Source organism: Salvelinus sp. IW2-2015, unplaced genomic scaffold, assembly GCF_002910315.2.
Source record: "Salvelinus sp. IW2-2015 unplaced genomic scaffold, ASM291031v2 Un_scaffold1595, whole genome shotgun sequence".
NCBI classification, from domain to species: Eukaryota; Metazoa; Chordata; class Actinopteri; order Salmoniformes; family Salmonidae; genus Salvelinus; species Salvelinus sp. IW2-2015.
The window spans coordinates 117,480-133,193 of record NW_019943018.1 but is presented as its reverse complement, the minus strand read 5'-3'; the positions used below and the strand labels follow the sequence as shown (position 1 = coordinate 133,193).

Sequence of the window (15,714 nt, the reverse complement as noted above, 5' to 3'; positions counted from 1 at the left end):
ACTGTATAAGACAGTGTTATGGTCTGTATAAGACAGTGTTATGGTCTGTATAATACAGTGTTATGGGGATCAGGCAATGATAGACTGCAATTTTTAATATCCTTCTAATGACAGAAGAAACATAATGTCTAAAGTTATTAAAAACACAGTTAAAATAAAGTAAATAATAAATAAATAAATAAAAAACAGAATACTGGGACAATGATAGATTTCTGAATTAGAATCCGCAAGAGGAATAGCAAACTCATTTATTACATATTTCTCTATACAGGTTTCATTAAGACTCTTAAACAAATGGCTAGGAATGTACACTGTATTCACAAAGTTATTTTGTATATGAACGAGAGACATGTACTCACACATACACACAAACTCTTACATACGTCAAACGAGTACTGGATGAATACTGCCTGAAGGAATGTGCTGCGAAACAAATCCATGCCCCTCTATTACTAACAGGTGAACCATAACGTAATGTTGTGCTATTGAGTGTTTTCAGACAAGAAAACAAACTCTATTCCATACTGTAACAAGAACATAACATGCACAATAGATCTCTCGCCTCTTTTTTGGGGGAAAACCAGATAGTTGGTATGTTCAGATTGGTATGTATACTGGAAGACAAATGTAGGACATGATCTACTTTACAAACACCAGGGGGCAGTGTTGCTCTACTGTCTGGGGTGCTGATCTACTCTACCAACACCAGGGGACAGTGTTACCCTATTGTCTGGGATGCTGATCTACTCTACCAACACCAGGGGACAGTGTTACCCTATTGTCTGGGATGCTGATCTACATTACAAACACCAGGGGGCAGTGTTGCCCTACTGTCTGGGATGCTGATCTACTCTACCAACACCAGGGGGCAGTGNCCCTACTGTCTGGGATGCTGATCTACATTACAAACACCAGGGGGCAGTGTTGCCCTACTGTCTGGGATGCTGATCTACTCTACCAACACCAGGGGACAGTGTTTCCCTATTGTCTGGGATGCTGATTCTACTCTACCAACACCAAGGGGGCAGTGTTACCCTACTGTCTGAGATGCGATATCGTAAAAATGGTTTATCGAGACCCAGATTAGTTCACAAAATGCCAGATAGTGAAGTGTGATTCATCACTCCAGAGAATGTGTTTCCACTGCTCCAGAGTCCAGTGGCGGCGAGTTTTACGCCACTCCAGCCGATGCTTGGCATTGCGCATGGTGGTCTTAGGCTTGTGTGCGGCTGCTCCGCCAAGGAAACCCATTTCAGGAAGCTCCCAACAAACAGTTATTGTGCTGACGTTGCTTCCATAGACAGTTTGGAACTCAGTAGTGAGTGTTGCAACCAAGGACAGACGATTTTTACAGGCTACGCGCTTCAGCACTTGGCGGTCGTGAGCCGTTGTTGCTCCTAGACGTTTCCACTTCACAATAACAGCACTTACAGTTGACCGGGGCATAGCAGCTCTAGCAGGGCAGAAATTTGACGAACTGACTTGTTGGAAAGGTGGCATTCTATGACAGTGACACGTTGAAAGTCACTGAGCTCTTCAGTAAGGGTCATTCTACTGCCAATGTTTGTTTATGGAGATTGCATGGCTGTGTGCTCAATTTTATATACCTGTCATGCTGGAAGATACTTTTGCCATGTAGTGTACATGGCATTCGGAAAGTATTCAGACCCCTTGACTTTTTCCAAATGTTGTTACGTAATAGCCTTGTTCTAAAATGGATTACATTGATTTTTTCCCCCTCATCAATCTACACACAATACCTCATAATGACAAAGCAAAAACAGTTTTTTAGAAATGTTTGCAAATTTATATATAAAAAACTAAAAACGTTAATATTACATTTACATCATTATTCAGACCCTTTACTCAGTACTTTGTTGAAGGACCTTTGGCAGCGATTACAGCCTCGAGTCTTCTTGGGTATGACGCTACAAGCTTGGCACACCTGTATTTGGGGAGTTTCTCCCATTCTTCTCAGCAGATCCTCTCAAGCTCTGTCAGGTTGGATGGGGAGCGTTGCTGCACAGCTATTTTCAGGTCACTCCAGAGATGTTCGATTGGGTTCAAGTCTGGGCTCTTTCTGGGCCACTCAAGGACATTCAGGACTTGTCCCGAAACCACTCCTGCATTGTCTTGGCTGTGTGCTTAGGGTTGTTGTCATGTTGGAAGGTGAACCTTCACTCCAGTCACATCCTGAGTGCTCTGGAGCAGGTTTTCATCAAGGATCTCTATGTACTTTGCTCCCTTCATCTTTCCATCTATCCTGACTAGTTTCCCAGTCCCTGCCCCTGAAAAACATCCCCACAACATGATGCTGCCACCACCATGCTTCGCCGTAAGGATTGTGCCAAGTTTCCTCCAGACGTGATGCTTGGCATTCAGGCCGAAGAGTTCAATCTTGGTTTCATGAGAACAGAGAATCTTGTTTCTCATGGTCTGAAAGTCCTTTAGGTGTCTTTTGACAAACTCCAAGTGGGCTGTCATGTGCCTTTTACTGAGGAGTGGCTTCCGTCTGGTCACTGTACCATAAAGGCCTGATTGGTGGAAGGTTCTCCCATTTCCAGAGGAGCTCTGTCAGAATGACCATCAGGTTCTTGGTCACCTCCCTGACCAAGGCCCTTCTCCCTGACCAAGGCCCTTCTCCCTGACCAAGGCCCTTCTCCCTGACCAAGGCCCTTCTCCCTGACCAAGGCCCTTCTCCCTGACCAAGGCCCTTCTCCCCCGATTTCCCAGTTTGGCCGAGATGAGTCTTGGTGGTTCCAAACGGTTTTCAACTGTTCCATATCTTTAATTTTTTTAAATAATTGCCCTGACAGTGCTCAATGGTATATTCAATCGTTTGTGGATCTTCTTGTAGCCATTACCAGATTTATGAAGGTCTACGACCATCTGTCCCTTTTGAACTGCCAGTTATTTTCTTTTCTTCATGGTGTTGGATGACAAAGGGATATTGATGCCTGTTACCTCATTTTTATACCCTAGTGAAACAGGAAGTGATGTAATGGCTCAATATAGTTCCTTAACACTTAGATAAACTTCAATAGGTGGAATTTAATTCCTTATTTAATATTGGTTATTGTTATTTACAATCATCTGTAAGGGTGCCGTTAATTGTGAAACCTTGAATTGGAGAATATTGATCTTTCATTAAATCAATAAATGATTTTGGTGGGTTCCATTGAAACATAAATAAAGTACAGCATTTCTCACATGTTGGTATTTTGAGTTTGTCTCTATAATTATATTGTTTACATATTTTTAAGTATTGTTTGTGCAGTGCCAGTCAGGGGTGCCAGTAATTTTGAAGCCCACTCTATGTAAATAAGGAATGTATGTTTTATATTTTTAATACATTTGCAAACATTTCTGAAATCCTGTTTTCGCTTTGTCATTATTGGGCGTTGTGTGCAGATTGATGAGGGGGGGGAAATAATTGAATCCATTTTAGAATAAGGCTGTAACGTAACAGTCAAGGGGTCTGAATACTTTCAGAATGCACTCAGAATAGAGACGACGCAGACCCCCAGTTGTAGAATTACCCAGAGACCAGTGCAAATAGCAACTGCAACCCTCGCTCACTCAAGATTGAAATGAAAAAGAGATCAAGTGCATAAACACCCAATCATCGCCATAACACGGGGTGGTATTATATCCAGGATGTAGTATCATGAAGTACGGCCTTACAATACTGACACACAATATCACATTGCACTTTTTATTCATTAACTGGGGCGGTAGGGTCTGAGCAACGTTGATGGTTGGAAGGAAACATTCCTTCCTTCCCTTCACACAACACCGGATGGGTTTCAGAATGATGATGTCCTTCCTCTTCTTCATTAGGCCAATGAGGAATGAGAGAGTACACAGTCCCCGTAGCTGTAGATGTTGTTGGTAACTATGGGAATGGAATACCAACATAATAGTAAGCAAGTAGTAAACTATAGTAATTCTATTTCTACGGAGGTACCTGGGAGGGTGGAGGCACGGGAGAAGAGAAGAGCATATCCAAGAGGGTGGAGGCACGGGAGAAGAGAAGAGCAGATCCAAGAGGGTGGAGGCACGGGAGAAGAGAAGAGCAGATCCAAGAGGGTGGAGGCCAGGGAGAAGAGAAGAACAGAGAGGCCCCAGGGGATGAGGGGAAGGCTACAGCCGGTTGGATAGCCTCCTGAGGCCCTGGGCTGGGTTAGTGAACCTCCCAACACCGCGACCAGGGGTGCTGTTGCTGGTCATCCCCAGGTACTGCCGGAGGAGCTGGCTCACCCTCTTCTGGTTGTTCCACTTCCTGGCCGACTTCCTGATCCCGATGAACCCTCCGAGGCGTTTCTGCAGCGACTTCCTCACCGGGCCGCCAATCAACTTCCTGTAACTGTGGCGACCTTTCAGGAAGCCCCCGAAACGCTTGGTCAGCTGGACCACGGCATCCTCCTCCTCCTCGTCTCCTCCCTCCCCCTGGCTGCTTCTCCTCCTGACCTCCTCCTCCTTCTCTTCCTCCGCCCTGTTCTCCATACCCAGCGAGTCTCCCTCGGCGGTCAAGCCCAGCGGAGAGGAGTCGTACTGGGCATCACGTCGCACCAGGGCCTCGTCTTCCTGTTCCGCTCCATCCTGCTGGTAGCGCTTCATGGCTGCAGAGTAGAGCATATTTCCATCTGACTCCAGGTCAACAGGGGCAAGGTTTAAGGACAGTTTTTCCTCTGGTCTCTTAGACACAGCGCCGTCGTCTGGTGGGAGGGGGTAGTGCGGTAGCATGGCTCGCTGACACAGATCCCAGGTGAGGGCAGGGGAGACGCGACCATCACACTCCAACAGACACACCTGTGGACAGACAGAAGAGAAGAGCAGAGAGAGATGAAAGAGACCTGACACTGTAGAGACCTGACACAGACTACCATACTGTAGTCTCATACTGTAGTCTGTAGTCTCTGACTGCAGCCTCTTACTGCAGTCTCATACTGCAGTCTCATACTGTAGTCTCATACTGCAGACTCATACTGTAGTCTCATACTGTACTCTCTTACTGTAGTCTCATACTGCAGTCTCATATTGTACTCTCTTACTGTAGTCTCATACTGTAGTCTCATACTGCAGACTCATACTGTAGTCTCATACTGTACTCTCTTACTGTAGTCTCGTACTGTACTCTCTTACTGTAGTCTCGTACTGTACTCGCTTACTGTAGTCTCATACTGTAGTCTCTTACTGCAGTCTCATACTGCAGTCTCATACTGTAGTCTCAATATTGTAGTCTCATACTGCTGTCTCATACTGCTGTCTCATACTGTACTCGCTTACTGCAGTCTCATACTGTAGTCTCTCACTGTAGTCTCATACTGCAGTCTCAAACTGTACTCTCTTACTGCAGTCTCTCACTACAGTCTCTTACTGCAGTCTCATATTGTAGTCTCATACTGTAGTTTCATACTGTAGTCTCATACTGTAGTCTCATACGGTAGTCTCTCACTGCAGTCTCTCACTGCAGTCTCATACTGCAGTCTCATACTGTAGTCTCTCACTGTAGTCTCATACTGCAGTCTCATACTGCAGTCTCTCACTGTAGTCTCTCACTGCAGTCTCATACTGCAGTCTCATACTGTAGTCTGTAGTCTGATACTGCAGTCTCATACTGTAGTCTGTAGTCTCATACTGTAGTCTCATACTGTAGTCTCTCAGACAAACAGACAGACAGAGGAGTAAGAGTAGAGATGTTTCTCCACTATAGCCTGGGGTTATAACATGGCTGTGACCTCATTCAACAGAGTATAGATGTTTCTCCACTATAGCCTGGGGTTATAACATGGCTGTGACCTCATTCAACAGAGTAGAGATGTTTCTCCACTACAGCCTGGGGTTATAACATGGCTGTGACCTCATTCAACAGAGTAGAGATGTTTCTCCACTATAGCCTGGGGTTATAACATGGCTGTGACCTCATTCAACAGAGTAGAGCTGTTTCTCCACTACAGCCTGGGGTTATAACATGGCTGTGACCTCATTCTGCTGGGGTTGTTACCTCAGCCTCAAATACGCCTCCATCACAAGGCCTGTGGGTTGACTTGTCTGTATGGGTAAAAGTGAATAGTTTGAGAGTTTTGTGTGTAAACCACATGCCTATCAGGCCCCTTGAGGAACTGTAATTGTCAGTTTTGATGAGGTAAACGGTAAATCATGTTTCCTGTAATCCCATTCAGATGAGATGAATTAAAGTTAGGCGGAGATTAGAGAGAACCTGCTCACATCAAAAGAGAATGGGGAGAGAGGGAGCAGTTCTGAGGAGGTATCAACAGAAATTAATTACCCGTAGCAAATAGGTGGACTGATGGGCTATTCCCAGCAATATGAATGTGTGTGTGTGTGTGTGTGTGTGTGTGTGTGTGTGTGTGTGTGTGTGTGTGTGTGTGTTGTGTGTGTGTGTGCGTGGTGTGTGTGTGTGTGTTGTGTGTGGTTGTGTGTGTGTGTGTGTGGTGTGTGTGTGTGTGTCTGTGTGTGTGTGTGTGTGTGTGGTGTGTGTGTGTGTGTGGTGTGTGTGTGTCGTGGTGTGTGTGTGTGTGTGTGTGTGTGGTGTGGTGTGTGTGTGTGTGGTGTGTGCGTGCATGTGTCGGTGCATGCCATGTCATGGCTTTAAGATCTCTCTCAGTGTGGTGAGGAAACTATATACAATATGACCCAGAGGATTCCATCTTGGCCTCTATAGGTCTATAACAATATAACCCCAGAGGACTCCATCTGGCCTCTATAGGTCTATAACAATATAACCCAGAGGATTCCATCTGGCCTCTATAGGTCTATAACAATCATAACCCAGAGGATTCCATCTGGCCTCTATAGGTCTATAACATCATAACCCAGAGGATTCCATCTGGCCTCTATAGGATCCTGATTACAATGGGTCAATCATCAATCAAATCACAAGCACCAGTCAATTAAACTCCTATATTACCACAAAGGCCCAGCTGCACCAATCAATTAACTCCATATTACCACAAAGGCCAGCTGCACCAATCAATTAACTCCAATATTACACAAAGGCCCAGCTGCACCAATCAATTAACCCTATATACCACAGAGCTCCAGCTCCAGCTGCACCAATCAATTAACTCTCTATATTACCACAAAAGCTCCAGCTGCACCAATCAATTAACTCCTATATTACCACATGAGCTCCAGCTGCACCAATCAATTAACTCCTATATTACCACCAGAGCTCCAGCTCCAGCTGCACCAATCAATTAACTCCTATATTACACCACAGAGCTACAGCTGCACCAATCAATTTAACTCCTATATTACCACAGAGATCCAGCTTGCACCAATCAATTAACTCCAATATTACCACAAGCTCCAGCTGCCCCAATCAATTAACTCCTATATTACCACAGAGCTCCAGCTGCACAATCAATTAACTCCTATATTACCACAGAGCTCCAGCTCCAGCTGACCAATCATTAACTCCTATATTACTCACAAGAGCTACAGCTGCCACCAATCAATTAACTCTATATACACAGAGACCAGCTGCACCAATCAATTAACTCCAATATTACCAACAGAGCTCCAGCTGCACAATCAATTAACTCCAATTTTACCACCGACTCCACGCTGCACCAATCAATAACTCCTATATTCCACAGAGCTCCAGCTGCACAATCATTAACTCCTATATTACCACAGAGCTCAGCTGCCACCAATCAATTAACTCTATATTCCAACCGAGTCAGCTGCACCAATCAATTAACTCCTATATTACCACAGAGCTCCAGCTGCACCAATCAATTAACTCCAATATTACACTAGCTCCAGCTGCACCAATCAATTAACTCCTATATTACCACAGAGCTCCAGCTGCACCAATCAATTAACTCCTATATACCACAGAGCACCAGCTCACGCCATCACTTAACTCCTATATTACCTACAGAGATTCCAAGCTGCACCAAATCAATTACTCGCAATATTACCACAGAGCTCCCAGCGCACCAATCAATTAACTCCTATATTACCAACCAGGAGCTCCAGCTGCACCAATCAAATTTAACCCTATATACCACAGAGATCCAGCTGCACCAATCAATTAACTCCAATATTACCACAGAGCTCCAACTGCACCAATCAATTAACTCCAATATTACCACAGAGCTCTAGCTGCACCAATCAATTAACTCCTACAGTGCCTTCAGAAAGTATTCATACCCCTTGACTTGTATTCCACATTTTGTTGTGTTATAGAAAGAAGTCAGATTTGATTTAATTGTATTTTTCCTCACCCATCTACACATAGTACCCCATAATGACAAAGTAAAAATATGTTTTTAGAATATTTTGCAAATATAAGTATTCATACCCCTAAGTCAATACTTTGTAGAAGCACCTTTGGCAGCCATTACACCTGTGTGTTGTTCTGGGTTGGTCTTTAAGAGTTTTCCATCCGTGGATTGTGCAACATTTGCCCATTTATTTTTTTCAAAATTCTTCAAGCTGGATCAAATTGGTTGTTGATCATTGCTAGATAACCATTTCAGGCTGTGTCACAGCCGGCCGTGACCAGGAGACCCATGAGGCGGTGCACAATTGGCCCAGCGTCGTCCGGGTTAGGGGAGGGTTTGGCCGGGCTGGGATGTCCTTGTCCCATTGCGTTCTAGCAACACCCTGTGGCGGGCCCGGGCACATGCAGGCTGACTTCAGTCGCCAGTTGTGTGATGTTTCCTCTGACAAATTGGTGTCGGCTGGCTTCCGGGTTAAGCAAGCAGTGTGTCAAAAAAGCAGAGCTGCTTGACAGGTCGTGTTTCGGAGAACGCATGGCTCTCGACCTTCGCCTCTCCAGAGTCCGTACGGAGTTGCAGCGATGGGACAAGACTGCAACTACCAATTGGATGTCACAAAATTGGGGGTAAAAAGTACCAAAAACCCCCCTAAAAAAACTGAAAACTCACCGCCCAACCTGGCACTCCAGACAAGTTAGAGTAAACACTGAATGTATTGAAAACATTTCTAACAGTGTTTCAACAGCAGTTTTCTACTTCAAGCTGCCTCAGTCAGAAGCATCATTAGAATGATTATCTACATTAGCACTGGTACTGCAATGTCCCATGAGTCATCCCGAATGGCACAATATTAAATTACTGTTCTAACGTTGTTAAAGCTGTGTTGTAAAAAAACTCACACTACAACCGTCATCCATACAACTGTCATCCATACAACTGTCATCCACTCAACTGTCATCCACTCAACCGTCATCCACTCAACCGTCATCCATACAACTGTCATCCACTCAACCGTCATCCACTCAACTGTCATCCACTCAAATGTCATCCACTCAACTGTCATCCACTCAACCTGTCATGCCCACTCAACCGTCATCCACCAACAACTGTCATCCACATCAACCAACGGTCATACCAATACCGTCATCCATCAACAGCCGTCATGACCACTCAACCGTCATCCACTCAACCTGTCATCCATCAACTGTCATCCATCACCAGGTCATCATAACTCGTCATCCACTCAAACGTCGTCATCCACTTCAACCTCGTCCATCACGACTCAACCGTCATCCACTCAACACATACGTCATCCATACACTGTCATCCACTCAACCGTCCATCACCTCAACACTTCATCCACTCAACCGTCGATCCACTCAACTGGTCACCATCTCAACTGTCATCCACCAACTGTCAATCACCCACACGTCATCCACTCAACCGCATCCATACAAACTGTCATCCATACAAGGTCATCCATAAAACTGTCATCCACTCAACCGTCATCCCACTCAACACATCCACTCAACCGTCATCCCACTTCAACCGTCATCCATAACAACGTCACCATACAACGTCATCCAACGTCAATCCGTCATCCCACTCAACTGTCATCCCTCAACCCGTCAATCCACTCAACCGTCATCCATACAACCTGTCATCCACTCAACTGTCATCCACTGTCAACTGTCATCCACTCAACTGTCATCACCTCCAACCTTCATCCACTCAACCGTCTCCACACTACAACCCGTCAATCCATCACAACTGTCATCCTAACGTCATTCACACCATAACTCACACATCCACCACACACACGTCAATCCATACAACTGTCATCCACTCAACCGTCATCCCACTCAACGTCATCCACTCAAACCGTCATCCATACAAGGTCATTCCCTCAACTGTCCATCCACTCAACTGTCATCCATTACAACGTCATCCACTCAACCGTACCATCAACTGTCATACTGCCACCGTCAAACCATCATCTACCACCAACGTCATCTTCACTCAACTGTCATCCCATCACCGCACCCCGCAGCGTCTCCTCACCCGTCCATCACATCACGTCAAACACGTCATCCACTCAAACTCGTCATCACGCCATACGGTCACCCCAACTGTCACCAGCTTGTCATCTCCAGTCAACTGTCATGCCCACTATGTACATCCCATCCACCATCCATCAACACTAGTTCCCTGACATGTCAACCATACAAAACTGTCATCTACCTCAAGCTGTCATCCACTCAACCGTCCATCATCGTCACCATTCACCCGTCATCCACTCAACCCGTGCGTCTCCGTCAATCCCGTCAACCGTCATCACTTCAACCGTCATCCGCACAACCGTCATTCCCACCAACCGTCTCCACTCAACCTCATCAACACACCATATCAACTGTCATCTCACGCTAACCTGTCATTCTCCACTCAATCTGCCATCCCATCTTACACGTCATCATGGACACTGTCATCGTTGTGTGTGTGTGTGTCACTGTCAACATGTCAATCCACTTCAAGCCGTTTCCACTCAAACCGTCATTCTCACTCAACCGTCAATCCACTGTATCACGCATCACACACATGTGCCTCATGACGTCACTACGGACACCACTCAACCGGTCAATCTCCACTCTCAACGTCATCCGCCGCCCACAACGTCATCCACTCAACCATACATCTCACTCAATCCGCATTCCACTCAACCGTCATCCACTCAACTGTCATACCACCTAAATGTCATCCCTCAACTGTTCATACCCACTCAACAGGTCACCACTCACGGTCATCCACTCAACTGTCACCACACTAACTGGTTCATCTCAAACTATCAATAACGTCCACCACACCATACGCATCCACTTGTGTCAACTGTTCTATTCCCATAAACCGTTCATCCACTCAACTGTATCGCTCCAACTGTCATCCTCAAGCGCCAGTATCTCATCAACTGTCCATCCACTCAAAACCGTCATCTCCGCACTCAACTGTCATCCACTCAACTGTCATCCATACAACTGTCATCCACTCAACTGTCATCCACACAACTGTCATCCACTCAACCGTCATCCATACAACCGTCATCCACTCAACTGTCATCCATTCAACTGTCATCCACTCAACCGTCATCCACACAACCGTCATCAACTCAACTGTCATCCATACAACCGTCATCCACTCAACTGTCCTCTCAACTACCTCATAATGACAAAGCAAAAACAGTTTTTTAGAAATGTTTGCAAATTTATATATAAAAAAAACTAAAAACGTTAATATTACATTTACATCATTATTCAAACCCTTTACTCAGTAAAGGGGAGTTTTACTCAGTAAATTTGGGGAGTTTCTCCCATTCTACTCTGCAGATCCTCTCAAGCTCTGTCAGGTTGGATGGGGAGCGTTGCTGCACAGCTATTTTCAGGTCTTTCCAGAGATTTTCGATCGGGGCCACTCCCGGACAGTGGACAAGTCCGGGCTCTGACTGGGCCACTCAAGGACATTCAGAGACTTGTCCCGAAGCCACTCCTGCGTTGTTTTGGCTGCCTGCTTAGGGTCATTGTCCTGTTGAAAGGTGAATTCTAGTCTCCCAGTCCCTGCCACTGAAAAACATCCCCACAGCATGATGCTGCCACCACAATGCTTCACCATAGGGATGGTATTGGCCAGGTGATGAGCGGTACCTGGTTTCCTTCAGACGTGACACTTGGAATTCAGGCCAAAGAGTTCAATCTTGGTTTCATCAGACCAGAGAAGCTTGTTCTCATGGTCTGAGAGTCCTTTGGGTGACTTTTGGCAGACTCCAAGCGGGCTGTCATGTGCCTTTTGCTGAGGAGTGTTTTCAGTCTTGCCACTCTAACATAAACCCCTGATTGGTGGAGTGCTGCAGAGATGGTTGTCCTTCTGGAAGTTTCTCTCAGCTCCACACAGGAACTCTGGAGCTCTGTCAGAAGGACCATCAGGTTCTTGGTCACCTCCCTGACCAAGGCCCTTCTACCCCGATTGTTCAGTTTGGCCGGGCGGCCAGCTCTAGGAAGAGTCTTGGTGGTTCCAAACTTTTTCAATTTCATAATGATGGAGGCCACTGTGTTCTTGGGGACCTTCAATGCTGCAGAAATGTTTTGGTACCCTTCCCCAGATCTGTGCCTCGACACAATCCTGTCTCGGAGCTCTACGGACAATTCCTTCGACCTCATGGCTTGGATTCTGTCTCCGACATGCACTGTCAACTGTGGGACCGTAAACACACAGGTCTGTGCCTTTCCAAATCATGTTTAATCAATATTTGTAATACATTTGCAGAAATTTCTACAAACCTATTTTCTCATTTTCATTATGGGGTATTGTGTGTAGATTGATGAGGGATTTTTTTCTTATCTAATCCATTTTAGAATAAGGCTGAAACGTAACAAAATGGGTAAACACTTGGTCTGAAAATTTCCTCAATGACTGCACACACATCACACACACACACACCACACACACACACACACACAACACACAACACACACACACACACACACACACACACACACACACACACACACACACACACACACACACACACACACACACACACACACACACACACAGTCACTCACCAGTGTATTGAACGCTTGCTGCTGGGGCTCTGGCTCTGGGGGTTGGATAGTAGGAGGCCACAGGCCAGGCAGTCCCCCTGGCAGTCACTCCGTCCTGGGGTACACAGGCACAGCAGCAGCAGGCTCCACAGAGACCACTTCATGACTCACTACTGAGGGACACCCAGTCGGACAGACTGGATAGGGATGCAGGATAGGGACGGGAGGAGACCTGAGGGTGTAGGGCAGGATGTAGGGTTTTAGGGTGTAAAGTGTAGCGCACAACCTGTTGGGAAGAGACAGAGGCGAGGAAAAGGAGTTAGAAGAAGGAGGAGGAGGAGGAGAAGAAGAAGAAGAAGAAGGAGGAGGAGGAGGAAGAGGAGAAGTAGGAGGAGAAGAAGAAGAAGGAGGAGGAAGAGGAGAAGGAGAAGGAGGAGGAGAAGAAGAAGGGGGAGGAAGAGGAGAAGTAGGAGGAGAAGAAGGAGAAGGAGGAAGAGAATAAGTAGAAGGAGGAGAAGGAGAAGAAGAAGGCGAAGGAGAAGGAGGAGGAGAAGAAGGAGAAGGAGGAGGAGAAGAAGAAGAAGAAGAAGGAGAAGGAGAAAGAGAAGAAGTAGGAGGAGGAGGAGAAGGATGAAAAGGAGAAGAAGAAGAAGGAGGAAGAGGAGAAGTAGGAGGAGGAGAAGGAGGAGAAAGAGGAAAAGGAGAAGGTTAGTCGCTCATTTCAAAATGTTCAGGTATTCTGGCTGACACCATGTGAGTCGGGGTATGATAGAGGTAGAGGTATGATATCATAGAGGTATGATATCGTCACAGCAACAACAACACTAACAGCATAATACAATACAGAAAAGTTAAATAGGTTTTCCGAGATAGGATAGATAGACCTGGAGGGCCTGTTTTGTAAAGCACAGAGAGTCGACGAGCAGAAAGTTCTCAATTGGTCTACAACCATACAGCACCAGCTGTTTCATATAAAATGTTAATTTCAGAGATAAAGTGAAGTTCATTAATGGAACTCCAACTCATCAGGCTCAGTAATTGTGGTATGAATTAGCTGCCTCATGGTTTATAATGAGAAGGAAATGAATGAGAGTGAGAGAACAAAAAAAAGAGAGAGTGGAGGAACACGAGGAAAGAACACTCAGGTCTCGCTCACGATCCGTCCAAACCAACGAAGCTCTGACTCATGTTGCCCCTGGACTCTCCTCCTGCGTTCCTGAGGAAAATAAGGGCTTAAAACCCTTTGACTGACAGGAACAATAAAGACATAAATACCCAATATCTGACCCGTCTCCATCTGCGTCCCGAATGGCTCCCTATTCCCTACGTAGTGCACTACTTTAGACCAGAGCCCATCAAAAGTAGTGCACTATATAGGGAATAGGGTGCCATTTGGGGACTCGTGCTCTGTCTGCGTGTGGCCGTTAAGTGAGATGATCGGATCATGAAGACGATAAGGCATTAAGATTTCACATAGTGCAGTCGTTTCGGTCTTTTCTAGCGTTTTTTTTTTTTTTTTTTAAACTGCTGATTGAATCCCGAATGTGCTATTCTGTTTAGTCTGGGTCAGACGAGGTAATTAAATAACAGGCCTTTTTGACGAGAAAATGTCCTTCTCATACCTATAAAAATCTTAATTCGTCATTAATACTTCATGATTCATTTCTGAGAAGGGATTTTTAATGATCTCCTGCTTCCTGTTTAATGTGTTTGTTTGACCTGATAGAGTGAAGTGAAGATAGTGTTTAGGACGCCAAAGTGCTTCTGAAAGGGCACCCTACACCCCATAGAGCTCTGGTCAAAAGAAGTGCACTATATAGGGAATAGGGTGCCATTGAAGACACACACTAAGACATTACAGAGGGCAGAAATGTCACTCTCCACCATTTAGCCTATCCTGTCCCTAATTCACTACAATGGTCTTGTTCCCACCAAGGCCCATGAAACTAATTCACTACAATGGTCTTGTTTCAGCCAAGAACCCATGAAACTAATTACACTACCCAAGGGTCTTGTTTCAGCCAAGGCCCATGAAACTAATTCACTAACAATGGTCTTGTGTAGCATAGACGCCATGAAACTACATTCACTACGGAATGGTCTTTTTGCAGCCAAGGCCACAATGATAACTATTCACTTTTACGAATGGTCTTGTTTCACGCCAGGCCGCATGAAACTAATTCACTACAATGGTCTTGTTTCAGCCAAGACCCATGAAACTAATTCACTACAATGGTCCTTGGTTTCAGCCAAGGGCCCATGAAACTAATTCACTACAATGGTCTTTGTTTCAGCCAAGACCATGAAACTAATTCACTAACAATGGCTCTTGTTTCAAGCCCAAGGCCCCATGAAACTAATTCACTACAATGGTCTTGTTTCACCAAGGCCCATGAAAGCTAATTCACTACAATGGTCTTGTTTCAGCCAAAGCACCATGAAACTAATTCACTACAATGGTCTTGTCTTCATCAGGCAAAAGGCCCCATGGAAACTAATTCACTACAATGGTCTTGTTTCACCAAGGCCCATGAAACTAATTCACTTACAATGGTCTTGTTTCAGCCAAGCCATGACCTAATTCACTAAAATGGTCCTTGTTTCCACAAGGCCCATGAAACTAATTCACTACAATGGTCTTTTCAGCAAGGCCCATGAAACTAATTCACTACAATGGTCTTGTTTCAGCAAGGCCCATGAAAGTAAATTCACCTACAATGGTCTTGTTTCAGCCAAGGCCCATGAACTAATTCACTACAATGGTCTTGTTTCCACCAAGGCCCATGAAACTAATTCACTACAATGGTCTTGTTTCAGCCAAGACCCATGAGAAACTAAATTCCACTACAAAGGGTCTTGTTCCCACCAAG

The 15,714-nt window shown here is 45.4% G+C and overlaps 1 pseudogene; it reads right to left on the bottom strand.

Moving 5' to 3' along the window:
- Window positions 1-205: 205 nt before the first annotated feature.
- LOC112071364 (prepronociceptin-like) overlaps window positions 206-15,714 on the bottom strand; it is a 31,427-nt pseudogene continuing 15,918 nt past the window's right edge.